General features: G+C 43.2%; 2 long non-coding RNA genes across 2 annotated transcripts; one reads left to right on the top strand and one right to left on the bottom strand.

Moving 5' to 3' along the window:
* Positions 1–173: 173 nt before the first annotated feature.
* Positions 174–4,953, top strand: LOC107078965 (uncharacterized). Its single transcript, XR_001479924.2, has 5 exons — positions 174–2,431; positions 3,629–3,779; positions 3,918–4,004; positions 4,172–4,223; positions 4,707–4,953. It is a non-coding gene; the product is annotated as an uncharacterized lncRNA (long non-coding RNA).
* A 717-nt stretch (positions 4,954–5,670) lies between these two features.
* On the bottom strand, positions 5,671–9,501 carry LOC138224299 (uncharacterized). The gene is made up of 5 exons (XR_011182741.1): positions 9,368–9,501; positions 8,850–8,884; positions 6,691–6,741; positions 6,497–6,535; positions 5,671–5,942 (listed from the first exon to the last, which is right to left on the bottom strand). It is a non-coding gene; the product is annotated as an uncharacterized lncRNA (long non-coding RNA).
* Between the last annotated feature and the right edge of the window lie 6,539 nt (positions 9,502–16,040).

Raw genomic sequence — 16,040 nt, 5'->3', positions numbered from 1 at the left:
GCGAGTGTCCGCGATGAGGGGAGTGTGTGTGTGTCTGGATTGTGTCTGTCAGGATTATGTGGGTGACAGACGGGGTATTTATTTTCCCAGGCCAAACGCCCGTGTAATCTTACTAAACGATTCACTGCGCTTGAAGCTGCCCGACAGTGTTAAAAGACTCCCGAGCTGCCAAAATCGTAGATTTGTGCATCGAAAGGAGCTATCGGTTTTCCCGTTTTTTTCAAACTTATCCACCCCTGTCGATTTTTTTTTTATTGGAACTAAATAATCGTGTTGACAGGAATGCGATAGAAGGCACTGTGGCTCTATGGCGTAGGCTGCAATTCGAAAACCAACAGCCTTTCGAATATTAATAATTTGTATCATTTTAGGACGTTGTTGGTATTTCAATGCTGCATGTTATGTTGTAATGAGGAGAGAAGGGGTTATAAAAATAACACAAAGCTCTACACAATGAGCCTCAAAGGGGGACACACACAGGTGACACAACGTCCTCGATGTTAAATCGAGAAATACTTTACGCCTTTTCACCATCAAAACATAAAAAGAACGACGCAAATGAGAACATTTCACATGAAATAGCAGTGAAAACTTTTTTTAATCCATTTATCTTTCAGACTTTAATAGATTACTGTACCTGGAGCGCGGCGGTTATTCCTGAGAGTATTAAACCTGTATTGAAAATATTTGAATTTTATGTCCCAGTTGACGACAGGTTTTTAACCATTACTATTAATGATCCTATCGTTACCCCGAAGAAGGTTCCACAGCCGAAACGTTGTGTTTTTTTTCTTCTCTTTTCAGCATGGAATAAAACTATTACTCGTTCCTTAATAACAGTATAGTCTGCACTGTACTGCTGTTCATCCCGAAGCCCCGTTAACCCCCTGGACTGCGGAATAGTTATTGAAATAATGAAGTTAAATCCCCTACAGAATATTAAAAGCAACATTAAAAAACGTATTCCACATTGACAAATAGAAGTAACGAGTCGCAATGCCGCTGTTGAGCCATCTTCAGGTCTTAAGTGTGACGCCTGAAGAGGCCAAACAGTCCAAAATTTTCCCCCTTTTACTTTTCAGTACACTTGACCTGTACGTGGTCTATTCGGCTGACGCAGCGCTCACGCACAGTGCTGGAACCGGGCAGTGCCAGCAGGCCACTGCGACGCGCATGCGCCCTGACAGCCAGTCCCGTTCGATTACTCGGACCGGGCAGCACAGAAACACAGACCCATAATCCGACAGTTGCACGATGAGGAAGCGACAGGAAGGAGGATGGGTGTCAAATATGTGATGAGTCAAGAAGGAGATTCTTTTCTCTGGCAGAAGAAAAAAAAAAACGAAAAAGCTTCCAGAGGCAGAAACGAAAAGCAACAGGCGAGACTCCTTGCCTTATTTATGGGGAACTGACACCTGGGGAGTCAAAACCCATACAGGTAGTCAGAGGTGCCAGATTCGGGTCCCATAGGTTGTGATTCTCAGTCTTGGTTCGGGGTCTGTTTTTATTTATTTTTTGTTGCATCTTGGCTCTTATACACCAGTGTTGATTGGAGTCTGTAACTAGTGGCTTGTTTCAACTTTTTTTCTGCACTTAGGCCTTGGTGTCCAATATACCAAGAGAGTGGTAGATTGTGTGGTCTGTTTTTCGCTCTGTACGAGTTCTTCATTGCAGGGCAATGTATTTTAATGTTCAGCCCGAGGCATTGATTGAAAGAAAAAAACGTTTCCTGCTCTTAAAAAACGACTGAGATTTGTCGTCTGTGTGTACCTTGTGCACATCAGTGAGTGTCGGGACTGCCCTCCTGCAAAAGGTGTTTCCTCAGAAGCTAGTGAAATGAGAAATGAGTCAAATGAGGAGAGACTGCTTCGAGGTAGGAGTGAGGGCGTTGCTGGAAACCAAGGACTGAGTGCAGAAATCATTTATCCCAGCAGGCAAATCAGATCCAGGCACGGCCTGCAGCATCAGCGGTGATTAGGTACCGTGCTGGAACAGAAACCAGCAGACACCGGCTAACCAGGACCAGGATTAAGAACCACAGATTGAATGCACTAATTTTTCAGAAACGTTTCCAAAAACGCTCAGAAGACCTCGAAACTAGAGCTTCTGCAGCCAGGAACTTTCAGAGATTATGGAATTGAACTTTCAGATGACCCACAAGAATATGCCAGCACAAATAAACCAATGATGATGCACACGAATGGAAATTCGGTGCCAGTTCTAAGTAGACATTAATGCAATCTGTCAGCTCTGTGAATTTAGCCCTCCTACAAACGGCACAAACGATGAAATCCACCACATTCGTTACCTTAGTGCTGCTTTCGGTCCCCAGATATATCGCCTTCTTCCTCCGTGACCCTGCACGGCGTCTTTGACCGCGAGCAACCCCGTCAGGAAAGCTGAAACACTACAGTATATAACTGGTGGGAGGGTAAGTGTGATTGCAGTTTTGTTTCTTTGTTTGCCCTGGGGGAGGTCTTTAAATCTGAAGTAATCAGTTTCTCATTGTGTTTTAAATATGCAAATGAAGGGATGTTTAAAGATTCGACACGTTTTTCGAGCCAAGTACTCAGAAATACTAGAATTAGCTACTTCGTGTAGTACGTGACGTTGGTTCTATTATGTATTTTATGCAAAGCAAATTCGGATTTTTTCTTAAGGGACACTATATACCAAGTTGACCTAGGTAGTTCATAACACATCTACAAAACAGCATCTTGGAAACTCTCAGTGTCTCACACGAACAGACCTCGTAAATATTTGAAACTAGTTTTATTTCCACATAACATAATTCATCATATTTTTTTATTTAAAAAAAACTCATTATCTTTGCATTGACGTGTTGATGAAGTAACCTTGTTGAAACTTGAATTGAACATTAAAAATTTGTTTTCATTTCAATACAAAAAGTCATGTCCAGTCGCAAAAACGGCTAAGAAAGCGCATTACAAAGCCATCCCAGTAGCTTTAATGCGTGAAAAGAGAGCAAACAGGCGAACCGCCTCATCTCGGAACTATGACTTGATTTTAGGCTGAATAAGAGATCTACATGGCCGGTATTTTGCGTGGCCGGCCTGGTGGCTCCGCGGGCTGAACCATCGGACACGTCTAAAGTTCAGAGAGCAGATCGGCTCCCGGAGAGTCTTGAGTTGAAGTCGAGCCCCGAGCCTTCCCGTCAGTCTGAGACCTAATTCCCGGTCTGAGACCTAATCCCCGGGTGAAGCTCTCATGCTGTCGGGGTGAGTTTGTCGAAGTGGCTGTTCTCTACCACGCCGGCCGTTTTGGGGGGCTCCATTTTCGGGGCCTTCCAAAACAGGGCAAATGGGGGGTTTAAGTCCTTTATAAATGCATAGATCGGAATTCAATTCGAAAAAGCAGCCCCTTATACCACTGAGACACCTGCAGGATGGGTGTGGCACTTGCAGTGAGAGAGAGGTGCAGTCCTAACTAGGAGCGACAGGGGTCTCTCTCCAGTACATTTCTCTTGATTCGACCAGCTGGCCGCAAGATAAACGAGTCCGGCGAACAGCTTTGTAGGAGAATGTCACTGAATTAGGTTCTCTGAAAATCCTTCGCCGTTAAATCTTTATGTATGATTTAGTGAGTTCAAGTTTCTTTTTATCTTCAGTATCGTGAATATCCTTGTAACCGAGTGCACAGCTGTCGTTCATGAGCCGAGCCCGCCCCCAGAGTGACCTTCCTCAGCGGACACGCCCCGTCCACCTGTTCCACAGGTGCGCCCGGCAAGATGGCGGCGGGGAGAGTTTCTGCAGAGTGAGGTGCGTTTGCGTTTTATTTCTAATTTTATTATTTTAAAGACAAAAACTCAAATTTCACTTTGAGGAAAGTTAGACAAAAATGTATTGTTGTTGCAACTTTTGTTAATTGCGTTTGTTCTTGTTTAATTTGTGTTTAAGGACGCCGAGAAGAGTCTAAAGAGTCCGTTTGAGCGTGCTCTCGAAGTTTTAAAAGTCTGGTTTCAGCGTTCTTATACTACCTTTCATGTAAGTATGTTTTATTTAAGATATGGTATCTCTTACTCTGTTTCCTTTAACGAAAAAAGGCTGTAATTTATTTTCAAACACTTGCTGTATAAAGTCAGTAGCTGTGTAATCTCTCCTTTTCGGGTGTTGTAAAGATGAAATTGATTCGTTTTTCTTTATTTCTCCAGGTGATTAAAAATGATTTCAAGAATGGACCTCTTATGAAAGTGTTTTTCCAAGGTAAGTTCTATTCCTAACTTCCGCTAACACTCGATAAAACAACACGTATTTCCCAGCATTTTTACAAAAGAACAGTTTTCGTTTCATTGTGCTTTTGTAGAGTAAACTTTAAGGCGCTGGTTCTTTTTTATGATACTTTTATTTGTCTATTGAATTCACTGTGTAAAGATGGATAATACCGACGAATTTTTTCGATGGTTTTCAAAGCAGAGTTTATTCATATATTATACACGCTGTGATACCTGGTCTTGTATTGACAAGTAGCTTCGAATTTCAATGTGGCTGAACGTATTTTGTAAATATTGGACTCGTAGGACTGAGATGTATTGGTGATTTTCCATGGTTTATTGTTCAATTTGAGTGTTTTAATATTTCTTTATTCCGGCATTTTATTTAAACAGTTAATAGGCTTCAGAACTTCAAGTGAATCGATTCTACAAGTCCGATATCCTGTTAACTTGATCCTTTTTCTTTTGCCTTCAGTTCTGCGGCTCCTGGTTCTCTGCGCTCCGGCGATCTCCTTTCCAGCTCCACTCCAGCAACTCGACGACCGTTGGCCAAGTTCTTCTCGACAATGTGTGCTTTTTGTTACATTTGATTTTTGTTACCAGTGGCTTGATCTGTAATATCCCGATTCAGTGCTGTATTTTTTTCTTGACCTGCATGTTTTCTGTTGATTGCTGCTATTGTATGTGCTGTGAATTCTGCAATAAAAACTCATTTCATTGTCTGCATTGTCCTGTATTTTCGAAGGTGTGAAGTGTTGTCTTGCGCGTGCGCCACGCACCGCAAGGCGACACCCCATCGCACTGACCTGGAAAAGTGCGAGGACGCCCGCCTTTTTAGATAGTCTGGGGGGGAATAGGGTCCCTAGGAGGGAGCGTGGGTCTAGCCCTGGGGGGAGGAGAAGGGAGGCTAGCTCTAGCCAAGCCCCCTCACTCCCAGCAGGAGGGGAAGGCAGGCTGGAGGTGGCCTCGGCCCGAGAGAGAGGAGGCACCCAGGGCGGACTCAGCCCATCAGTCACAGTTGCAACTGACAGATTTCTAAGTCCACACCCCAGGAGACCTGCCTCTCTGCAGGGACCAAAGCCACCACCAACCTGCCATCCTCTCCTGCCGGGAGCGAGTGGGCCTGGCTAGAGCTGCGGTCAATCAGCCAGCCCCCGCCTACCCCTCTCCAATGAGGGGGGGTGGGCGAGGCTCGGCTTGATTGCTACCACACCCCGAGAGAAACCCCAGATACTAAGTTTTTTGGCGGGAAAATCTGGACACGCTTAAAAAGGGGGTAGCCTTTGACCTTTTTAAGTCAAAAAGCGATAGGGGGTCCCCTTGCGGCCACAAACTGTAAGCAAAATCTCTCCGCCAAAAAACTCACCAACACCGGGGTTTTTCAGGGCCAAGGGGGTACAGAACTGCACAAGAAATCAAAGAACAAAAGCAAGGTTCAATCAACAATTTATTGAGCGAAAATGGCATACAAAACAAAGCATTACAATACGTCGGATGCACAGGCTTCAAAGTGGAAATAAACATGCATTTCAATTACAAAGTGTCAAAGCACGGCTACATTAACGCTAAATAGTGTTACAAGTCAACAGAGTAAGAAAACATTTGCAAACAACTACAAGCAAAGATACAGAAACACACAGCACGTTACTGTTTCTCCGAGTTATCAGTCGAGGCAGCGACCGGAATGAAGACTGGAACTTCGTTGCATTTCCTGCAAAAAAACAAAAATCGGTATTAACTTTCGGTTACAATCAATCTCGAAAAGATCCCAGCTAGTTAGATCGAGCTTCTATTGACTGGCATATTCAGAAGATTTACAAGAATAAAGCGCCTAGTCTGGTGTAACCGAAAATGCTCCTGTTTAAAGAGGGTATTGAAGCAGTTACATTTCAAGTGTGAATATCCAAAGCACAATACAGCTACGGGGTGTCGATTGCAGACTCACATTCTTTTTAGCATTCTTTTTCTGAAACAATTTAGTTAACACAAATTATTAATCCATATCTTTATAGGCTCCGTTGTTTTAATTGTTGTGATGCAATTCGAAAGCCTAAACGGTTTCTGAATATTCTATTAGACGCATAAAATAAGCAGAAAGCAGAAAACGTTTCTATAAACAGCAGGCCTACAATATTGTCGGGTCAAAACCATTTCTGCCCGAGAGAAATCTAGTATCTCCTAGTCTGAGTCTTCTTTTGAATTCTCGGGAGATACATTATGTACTTCAATATGATACGTGTAAACGAAAAAAAGGTTTATACTTACATCGGTAATTCCAAGCGTGTCCTGCCCGAAAACACCAAACTGAAAACACAAGAACACACGTATTCAGACGATTATTTAAAGATAATTGAAAGCAAGGTTTCTTAGTAGCAAACGACGTTTTCACCAGGGTAGATAGCGCCGAAAATATGTCAATGCGATATGTGTAAAGAAATGAATAAAACGTTTATACTTACTTGGATAATTGCAGCAGCTGAGCCAAGCATGTCCTTCCCGAAGACACTAAACTGAAAACACAAAAATGCAGAATTTTGAATTAAAAAACCATTTAAAGTAGTATTTGTTGCAAGCTTTTTTTTAACCACAAATATAAGAGCACAAACACACAAAATGCTCTTTAAAGTAATGCAAAAAAAAACTTTACAAATCTAAGTAAGCTATTTCGGTTTGGAAACATGCACACCCTTGATTGTGTGAACAAAGATAAATAAAAATAACAAAATGCTATTTAGCTCCCAACGTAAATTCCTGTTTTAAACTCTCTTATGTGAGATTTAGACTACATAATTACATGAGTTAAACTTTATCTATATTCAAATAAAACAAAAATAAAAATAATCATAAAAGACGCGGAACAAACGCACTCAGCTCCACTCTCTCCAGCAGAACCTGGCGCACAGGTGCGCTGGGCGTGGCCTGCGAGAGATGTCATTCGAGTGGGCGTGGCTACAGACTGACGGTGCAGGCAGCTTTTTTCTTGGCTCCACGTGAAAACTTATTAAAGATATCGAGCCTGTTTACAGAAGCCCCCATGAGTTACAAGTGTCTAATTTTTTTTTTCCCATGGCCATCTGAGTCATCACTTTACATAAGTACATTAAATCCTTATTAGTATTTGAGAGCCACAGGAGTGTGAATGAAAGGATTTAGCAATATGCAGTGGAGCTGTGGGGTCTGAAGTTCTTTGCAGGACGTTTATTGTTCTATAACCTGATTTATCTCAGTGCTGTACTTGCTTTGCTTCGAGACCAAAGCAGGGAGATCTCATTGAATTAACGGGGGAAGAGGAAAGAGAAGGTACATAAGCAAATGCTCATGAAATATCAGTCCTTCATCCGGATGGAGAGAATAGATTCTCCCAGCTGTAACGGATTTGCAGGACAGTCACTTTGGAGAGGCCTGGGGCTGCTTCGTATCAAACAAGCAGCAAAGAGAAAGTCAGTGGCCAAGATCAGTAAGCAAGCAAATGCAGTATCCAGATGGATCTGGATGACAAGGAACGAGCTTTGACAAACTAAAGCAACCTGTAAGGAGACGGACGTGAGCTGACCTACATAGACAAGAGAAACAACATAAGGAAAATGAGGGACATGTGTCTTCACACCTCTGTGTTAGTTTATTACAAATATTCCTCTGAGAGGGATAACACGAACAAGCTGTCTCCTGTGAGTTTCTGGCCCCTATAAGAAGGGATATAAGTGCCAGCAGCCATGTTACTCTGCAACTCGCATCTGGCAGCCCCCTGGAGCTCACAGGTGTGAGCCTGGTCAGATCCGTGATGGGAGAACTCCTGGGAAAAACTAAAGCTGCTGCTGGAAGAGGTGTTGGTGGGGCCAGAAGGGGGCGCTCACCCTGCAGTCTGTGTGGGTCCTAATGCCCCAATATAGCACCGGGGACACTATACTGTAAAAAGGTACTGTCCTTTGGATGAGACATAAAACCGAGGTCCTGACTTTCTGCGGTAATTAAAAATTCCAGGGCACGTTTTGAAAAGAGTAGGGGTGTAACCCAGACATCCTGGCCAAAGTTTCCATTGGCCTTTACCAATCATGACCTCCTAATAATCCCCATCTATGAACTGGCTTCATCACTCTGTTCTCCTCCCCACCGAGAGCTGGTGTGTGGGGAGAGTACTGATGTACTCTGGCTGCTGTCACATCATCCAGGTGGGGCTGCACACTGGTGGTGGTGGAGGAGATCCCCATTACCTGTAAAGTGCTTTGAGTGGAGTGTCTAGAAAAGTGCTATATAAGTGTAAGAAATTGTTATTATTATTTTTGAAGGCAGATGTTCATGTTCCATTTCCCATCCCTGTACTTTTCAAACTGGTAGAAGCAGTAAGAGCAGTTCTTTAATAATAATTCATTAATAATGGGTTGTGTCTATGAAGGGGAAACCAGGAGGAAACAGTGATGATGACACATTTTTAGGGAAAGAAAGGATTTACAGAAATCAAGGGGTGAAAATGAGAACTCAGAGGTGATGAAGTTGTTTAAGTGCATGAGGAAAAACCAAAACCACAAGCAGAAACAAATAAAATGTTCTTTCAGAACATTCAGACTCTAGTGATGATTCAAAAAAGTCACCCTGCTAGTTTCATTAAATACCTACTTACCAAAACCACCAATTCTCAGTGAAAAGGGAAGGAGGCTGTTCAACAGGAAAAAACAGTTAAAACATTGGCAGCCAACAAAGAGCATCAAGAATATTGGAAGGCAAAGTCTCTGTCTCAAAGTAATGCCTCAATCTCATTAGTTAACCGAAATTACAACACTCTTATCAATCATTATTATTTTTAAAAACAGAGGACTCTACTAGTAAAACATGTTTTCACAATGAGTCTGCAGCACTTAGTTTCTCCTTTGTGATACATCAACTGAGAACACCCTTCCAATCATAGAAGGCATCGACAAGTAGTCTGATGTAGGAAGATAAATAATATTGGGTGCTGAAATCTGTATATGTATAAATCAATATATATAAACTACAATGAAATCATCATCTCTCTCTTAATTCAATTCTGAAATAGGATAAAGTATGCTGAAAGGTTTAGAAAAAATACAGTTCCAATAATGCTGAAGGATAATTTATTAAAGCAATATTATATTGTCCCTAGAAGGCTTCTGTAGGCACCTTGCATTTTGGCTCAAGTCCAGGCTGTGATGCTTCTGTTAGCCATGAAGGATCTGGAAGCAGGTGTGCATTATTGAGCTGGACACACCTGGCCATTTCACATGAGGATCTTAGAGCTTTTGCGATAGGTTCCCATGGAATTAGCCAAGCCCCTGTAATTAATGAGAGGCTTATAAAAAGGAAGCCTGGGTAAAAAAAAACATTTAGACTATGGTTGGAGGTGGAGAAGAACAGGAGAATCAATCACTTTGAGGTGTATTGCTAATGTTCCTGTGGCTTGGAAGTACTGGGATCTGTTTGGGGAGAAGAGCAAGATGTCACTGGCTTGGAAAATTCAACCAGCTCAGTGTTCCTGAAGCCAGCTGATGCTCTGTGTGACTTGACAAGCTATGCTGTGGTTTGGAAATGCTGTGAGTGATGCTGTCCTGAGATGTGTGGAGAGAATGTTTGTGCCAGGTCATGGGTGAGTTGAAGCTGTGATGTGGATTACCATTGCAGAATTCCTAGTGGGTGATGTTGAATGTAAATGTGCATGGTGTTGCATGCAAAAACAAGCTGAGCTTGTCCACATTGCTTAATGTATTTTAAAGATGTGCTTTAGATGGAAGAGCTGGCTTCTCTTCAGTATTTGCTCTGTAGGCAGTATAGCCTTAAGCACAGGACTGAGCCTCTGTAGAACTGAGACTTCATGGGTATATAAACTACCTTGCACTGATCCATTTTTGTATGTCTGGGGAGTATCTGATCTGCCAGAACAGCATTCCACAAGAGCTCCATTCCAAGGGATTAGGTTTGTAGGCTCTTGAGGGAAGTCGTATACCAGGAGGAGCCAAGTGTGTTTCTATCTTTAGGACATGGAAACCCAGACTGACCCTGCTGCACAGCCAGTGAAGAGAGATCCCAGGTAGGGCACTGCTGTATGTGGCTTGGATATAAGGGTAGCAATTGAAGGTACTCTGGATAAAAGCATTGGTCTGAAACTCCAGTCCCTTTGTGCAAAAGGGAGCTTCCTCATGGCAGCATATTCACTGGACAAGTCTGTGGGATGGTGTGGAAGTCCTTCAATGACTGTTCATGATCTGTGTAAAATAAAGAGTTTGAGGAGTCCAGACAGTTCCTGTTCTGGGTAGGAATGTTGGTATTGAACTATTGAGACCATGCCACAATGAGCAACAAAGTATCGGGACTTGGTCACGTAACCTCTTTCCTTTCCTACCTGCAGAAAAAGCCCTGTTGCTCACATTTTGCTCACTGTGAAGTCTTCAGTTCTAATTAGGCTAAATGAGCTATTACCACAGTGTTATATTCATCTCAGATCTCTCAAATGAGTTGTGTAACCTCTGCTTCAAGGCTAGGAATGCCAGATGTCTCCATAATTCTGAGGGAGACGGGGTAAGGTTCAAGAGTATACAGTAGAATTTCTTTGCTAAATAAACATTGTTACTTGTGCTGTAGGTTTTAAAAGCGGCCTTATCTATCCATCCATCCATTCATTCAACATCAAAAAGCTGCTTATATAGCGAAAATTAAAGACACCAGTTAACCCTGACGAAGTCTTGCATTGCAGATACATCTAGGGTCCGCAAGAACATACCCCAGTCCACAATGGAACCCAAGCTGCAAGTGGGAGGAAGCGCAGCACCGGTCATCCTGTCTTGGTAATATAATTTAGACAATGAGGGTTCAAACATTTTTTCCCTAGTTCTAATACTTTCTATCCTCATCCTGATATTGTCAATGCATTCCATTAATAAATTCAATCTTCTCCTGTAGAAAGTGTTCAAAAAGCTGTTCAATCTGATCTGCATGTAAAATCCAAACAGTTTTAACTGGCAGAAATGTGAGTAAATGATGTGATAAACTATGTCCCTTTGTCAATAATTGCATTTCTTAACTGTGATGCCTCCTAAGGATTCTAAAGTTTAAAATGTTTACAAGCCTGATTTTCAAATGTTTTAGTGGTCTTAATTATGAATAAAATACAATGACCTTCAATTCAGCAAAGCAATCAACCTCGGAACATGTTCTTTTCACTTTCACTTGAAGCATTTTTTCTTTCCCAAAAAGATGTCCAGTCTATTGGTGGAACAGTCAACACTATTTCATTGCTCATAATAGTCCTGTAAACCCTTGACAATTGCACAAGGGATGAATGGTGTTTAGTTGAGACCTAAATGGCAGTGCTTTTTCTCCTTGGGAGGAAATAATGACCACTTGTTTTGCCAATAGCCTCTTAACATTTTTTTTTTCCTAGAGAAACTGCTGACTTACTGAGGCTGTAATTGACTAATGACTAAGTATAGGAGGAGATTATCCTCACTTCATCTGTTCCACCTTTCACAGCCTGGGCTGGTGGCCTGGTAGCTCTGGTTACCTGAGGAAAGTACTGTTGGGTTCCTGTGCTATTTTTAAGTTGATTCTGAGAAGACTCTGGCCTGTGTTCAAGAGAACCCTGTATAGCTATCCCAACCACCACATGCTTGTCAGGGGTTCAATCACAAAGGGGGCTCAGTGCAGGCAGGCTATGCACTCCTCAATTAGCTGTATCAAAACCACATTTTTTTTTTGCTGACAAGTGTTTTCATTTAGTTCTTAATTTGATTGCATTTCCACGTGTAGACAGTGGGGCTTGAACACCCATGATTTATACTTGATGGCACTTAGGGGCCTGCACAAGCTGTAGGCTTAATTCCTGGGTTCTTGTAAAACTGAACAAGGTACTCTACTTCATCCTAAATTCCCTGCTTGTACGTTTACAGTAAGTTTCTTAATCATTATTCATTCATTCCCTAACTCTTTCAAGACAGGGACCTGTAGCCTATCCTAGCAGGGTACACCTTGTACAAGACACCAGTCCATTGCAGGAAATGCATACACAGTACATGCATGTGCACACAATCGCACCAGGGCCAATTTTCCTATCAGCATGTTTTTAGACTGTGAGAGAAAACTGATATGCCCACAGGGAGCCTATATAAATATGTGAGGAACATACAAACTCCTCACAGACAGCTCCCAAAATGAACCCAGGCCCCTAGTGCGCCGAGGTAGCAATGCTAACCCTAGTACCACTGGGCTGCCCAGGTCTCATAGCCAACATCGTAAGGCAATTAACAATACAGTAGCAATAAACCCACAAATATACATACTGTGGATAAAGATTATTCCTCATTTTCTATGGTTAGGGGGATTGTCATTTTTTAATAGAGGGTGATCCTCTTATTTTTAAAAGAATATGAATTTTGTATTTGGATAAGTAACAGCAGTGATGGCTGGAAACAGAAGGTCATCCTAGGTACACAGAGTGGTGGGGGTGTGGAACAAAATACCAAGCCCTGCTGTGGAAGCCCACTTCCTGGACAGCCCTGGAGTGACTGAAGATCCTCGGCTCATTTAGCTAGTAGCAAAGAATTAAGCACATGCTTTCCTCTCATTTGTAATTTTTATTATATCTCATATGACCGATCATATAATATTAATCCATTGTCTGTAAATGCATCAGAACACAACAGTTCCTTACAGTAACATAGCATGCAGCAGTTTGTTAGATGACTATGGGATTCTGCCGAGAGAGAGCAATGAGGCTGTTTTCATGGGTCTGCACAATTAGCATGGCTGGAAAGTGATGCTGTTTGCCACAGTGGGCTCAGTCATGTGACTGTTCGCTCTGCAGCTGAACGCCTGGATAAGAGCCATAGAAAGTGTCTGGAAGAGATAGGCCTGTCGCTTCAGTGAGGTCCTGGAGGAGAGAGATTGGGACCAGAATAACTTTTTCTCCATCTTTTAAGAAGGAAACAACTGAATAGCAGCCAGATCGATGGATCGAAGGATTGGGGGGGGGGGCTGTACTCTGGGCACTGCATACAACCCAACTGGCCTTCCGTCAGGAATAGAAGCTCTGGAAGGGAGAGGGTGGGTTTGAGTTGGTAGACCTTAGAGGGAGAGCTCATAAGTTCTGAATCAAATCTTCTAAAAATAACAGCGCCTTCCTGAGTGATCAGTTCTATTAGCCTTGCAGACCCCAAGTAAAAAACAATTGACCTTTCAAGTCACCAGGAGGATGTGGATATATAACCAAACCAACAAGGGCTGCTGATGCTTGACAAATTAGGAATTTCCCAGCTGGCTTTCATCTATGCAACCAAAGCAGTTCTTTGGCCAAATGTATGCTATGCACTTACTACAGCCAATTGTTTCCATAAGGTCACACTAACACTAAAGGACACACTTACATGGTGTGTCACCACAAGTGTACTGCACAGATAGAAGAGTCACATTTTGAACAAGAGAAACAATATATTTCTCCTGTTTGACATTCTGTGTGATATGTTTACAAATCTTGAACAGGTACGTTCAGGTATGCATTGTGCAATAAAGTGACCCACAAGCCTTTTGATTACTTACAAAACGAGATGCACCCCAGGCCCGAGACTTCGGCCTCGGTTCCTCCGACTTTACACGCCCTGTGCTCAGCTGCAGGCGGCACACCAACCTGCACCGCGAACTCAAACACGGCAAAGTCGAAACTCGCCTTTTCCGTCCGGTCATTTTCTGCAACTTCCCGGGTGCGGGATTGTCAATCCCCGACGTCAGAACAGCGGAAGAATGCCACGACCAGCTCAGGGTCTCAAAGAGACTTTTGCGAAACACAGAGATGTGCATAACAGCTCACATTTTAACGCCTCTTTTTACACTAAAAAACAATTATACTCTGTCTTTTATATACATATAATATAATATATATATTTATATTCTATATATAGAAATATTCTTCAGTTTGTTATACCGCACATCCACTCAACTACTCACATCCCAACATCAGACGCTCGTCTCTGATCTCTAGGCTTGAGGTAGTTTTGGCGTCCTCTCGTGGACGGTCCGGGGTCATTACACTCTTCTATTTAAGCTCTCCACCGCAGGATAATCAAACGCTAAAAATAGTTGTCGGTTCTGTATTAACAGTTCAAACCCAGGTGGTGAACTTACCATTACTAGTGGTTTCACACCACTGATATATCATGCTACTACCATCTATAAGGTTCTCTGCATGTTGAACTTAACAGCCCTGTATTAATACCAATGACTGCTGATCTCTCTCCAGTACGTCACCTTATAAAATTAGTTTTCTTCAACATACTGCATTGCAATAATACAGGATTTCAGGGAGTCTCCATTGCTGTTCCTGGGGAGCCGCAGTCCAGTTTGTCTGACAGGTCACCTGTTCCTCAAGATTGACAACACCTGTCAGCTCTTGATGAAATCAAAGAAGCGATCAGCTCAATTAAAAGAACTGTGATCCTTGAAGGCTGAAGAGGACTTTGATCCATCCATCCAATGTCGAATCGCTTCGCCCATTTCAGGGTTGAGGGGGTGCTGGAGTCTATCCCAGCAAGCAATGGGCGCAAGGCAGGGTACAACCCGGGCAAGACGCCAGTCCATCACAGGACACACTCCCACACCAGGGGCAATTAAAACACCAGCTTCTAAAGATAGAGAAAAAAACTTCTTATCATTTGAACAATCGATTTGTTACATTCAGTCATTTAAAAGATCTAAAATGTAAGTACGTTTAAGCAATTAACCTACTGGGGTGTCTTTGGACCAGGGGAGGAAACCCACACAAACACAGAAACTCCACCTTCTCCCCTCTCCAGCGCTGAGAGGCAGCACTGCCAACAGTGCGCACTGTTCTGCCTAAAAGCACTGAGATTTCAGTTCTAAATGATCTTTAAAATCACTTAACTTAAGAAATCACTGGTTTAATTGAGAACCTGCTGGATTAGAGGTCTCGGGGACCCTCCAGAAAAGATGCCTCTAAAAAAACCCCGCAGAGCTGACAACAAGGATCTCTGTGTCCCAGCTGAGCGCAGAAAGACCCGCACGAACTCGCCAGTCGAGCCACAGAGAGGTAACCAGAGGGCCCCCCTGTGTCCGTTGGCCCCTCACTGACGAGCGCGTCTCTTGCCCCACCTCTCCACCGGCCGGTGACCCAGGAGAGCGAATTGGGGTGACAGCGGGGTGCAGGACCGGGGCCAGAGAAAGGAAGGAAGGCTGTCCTCCCACAGACACCAGGCTTAATCTGCTCCGCTGATGGAAACGGAGAGAAAGGGGACAAAGCCGGAGGCTTTTTGGAAGAAGCGCGAGGTCTCCGAGGAGCGCGCCATGGCAACCAGCTGCAAGGCCGGAAAAACTACAGGGGTGTCCCTTTCAGCACCCCAGTAAAACAGGTTATATTTGCCAGCACCCTTGTCTACGGACAGTCATGATGAAGGAGCTCCTGAGGTCCTAAAAAAAAACAGGGTTTGAACGCTCTTAACCTCAGGGCTGCATGAGGATATGCCACTGCATTTTAATCCCCAGGAAAAAAAAATACTTTCCCTGTGCCTAAAATTCTCACCTGAAACCCTTCCATGACCCAGCATGGGGGTGCACTGGTTAGCATCAGACCCTGGGTTACTATCTGTGGGGAGTTTGTATGTTCTCCCCATATTCATGTGGGTTTCCTCTGCATGCTCTAGTTTCCTCCCACAGTCCAAACATGCTGGTGCTTTTTTTTTAACATCACTTTATTAACCCTTTACAATTTCTTGCATTGGGAATTATCTTTTCGCACACCCCAGCTTGCTCTCCATGAGACACAGGGGAGAGCCTGGGGTCAGAGCGCAGGGTCTGC

The sequence above is a fragment of the Lepisosteus oculatus genome, chromosome 19 (assembly GCF_040954835.1).
Source record: "Lepisosteus oculatus isolate fLepOcu1 chromosome 19, fLepOcu1.hap2, whole genome shotgun sequence".
Taxonomy (NCBI): domain Eukaryota; kingdom Metazoa; phylum Chordata; class Actinopteri; order Semionotiformes; family Lepisosteidae; genus Lepisosteus; species Lepisosteus oculatus.
Note: the sequence above shows the minus strand (reverse complement) of the source record. Positions and strands in the feature narration are given on the sequence as shown.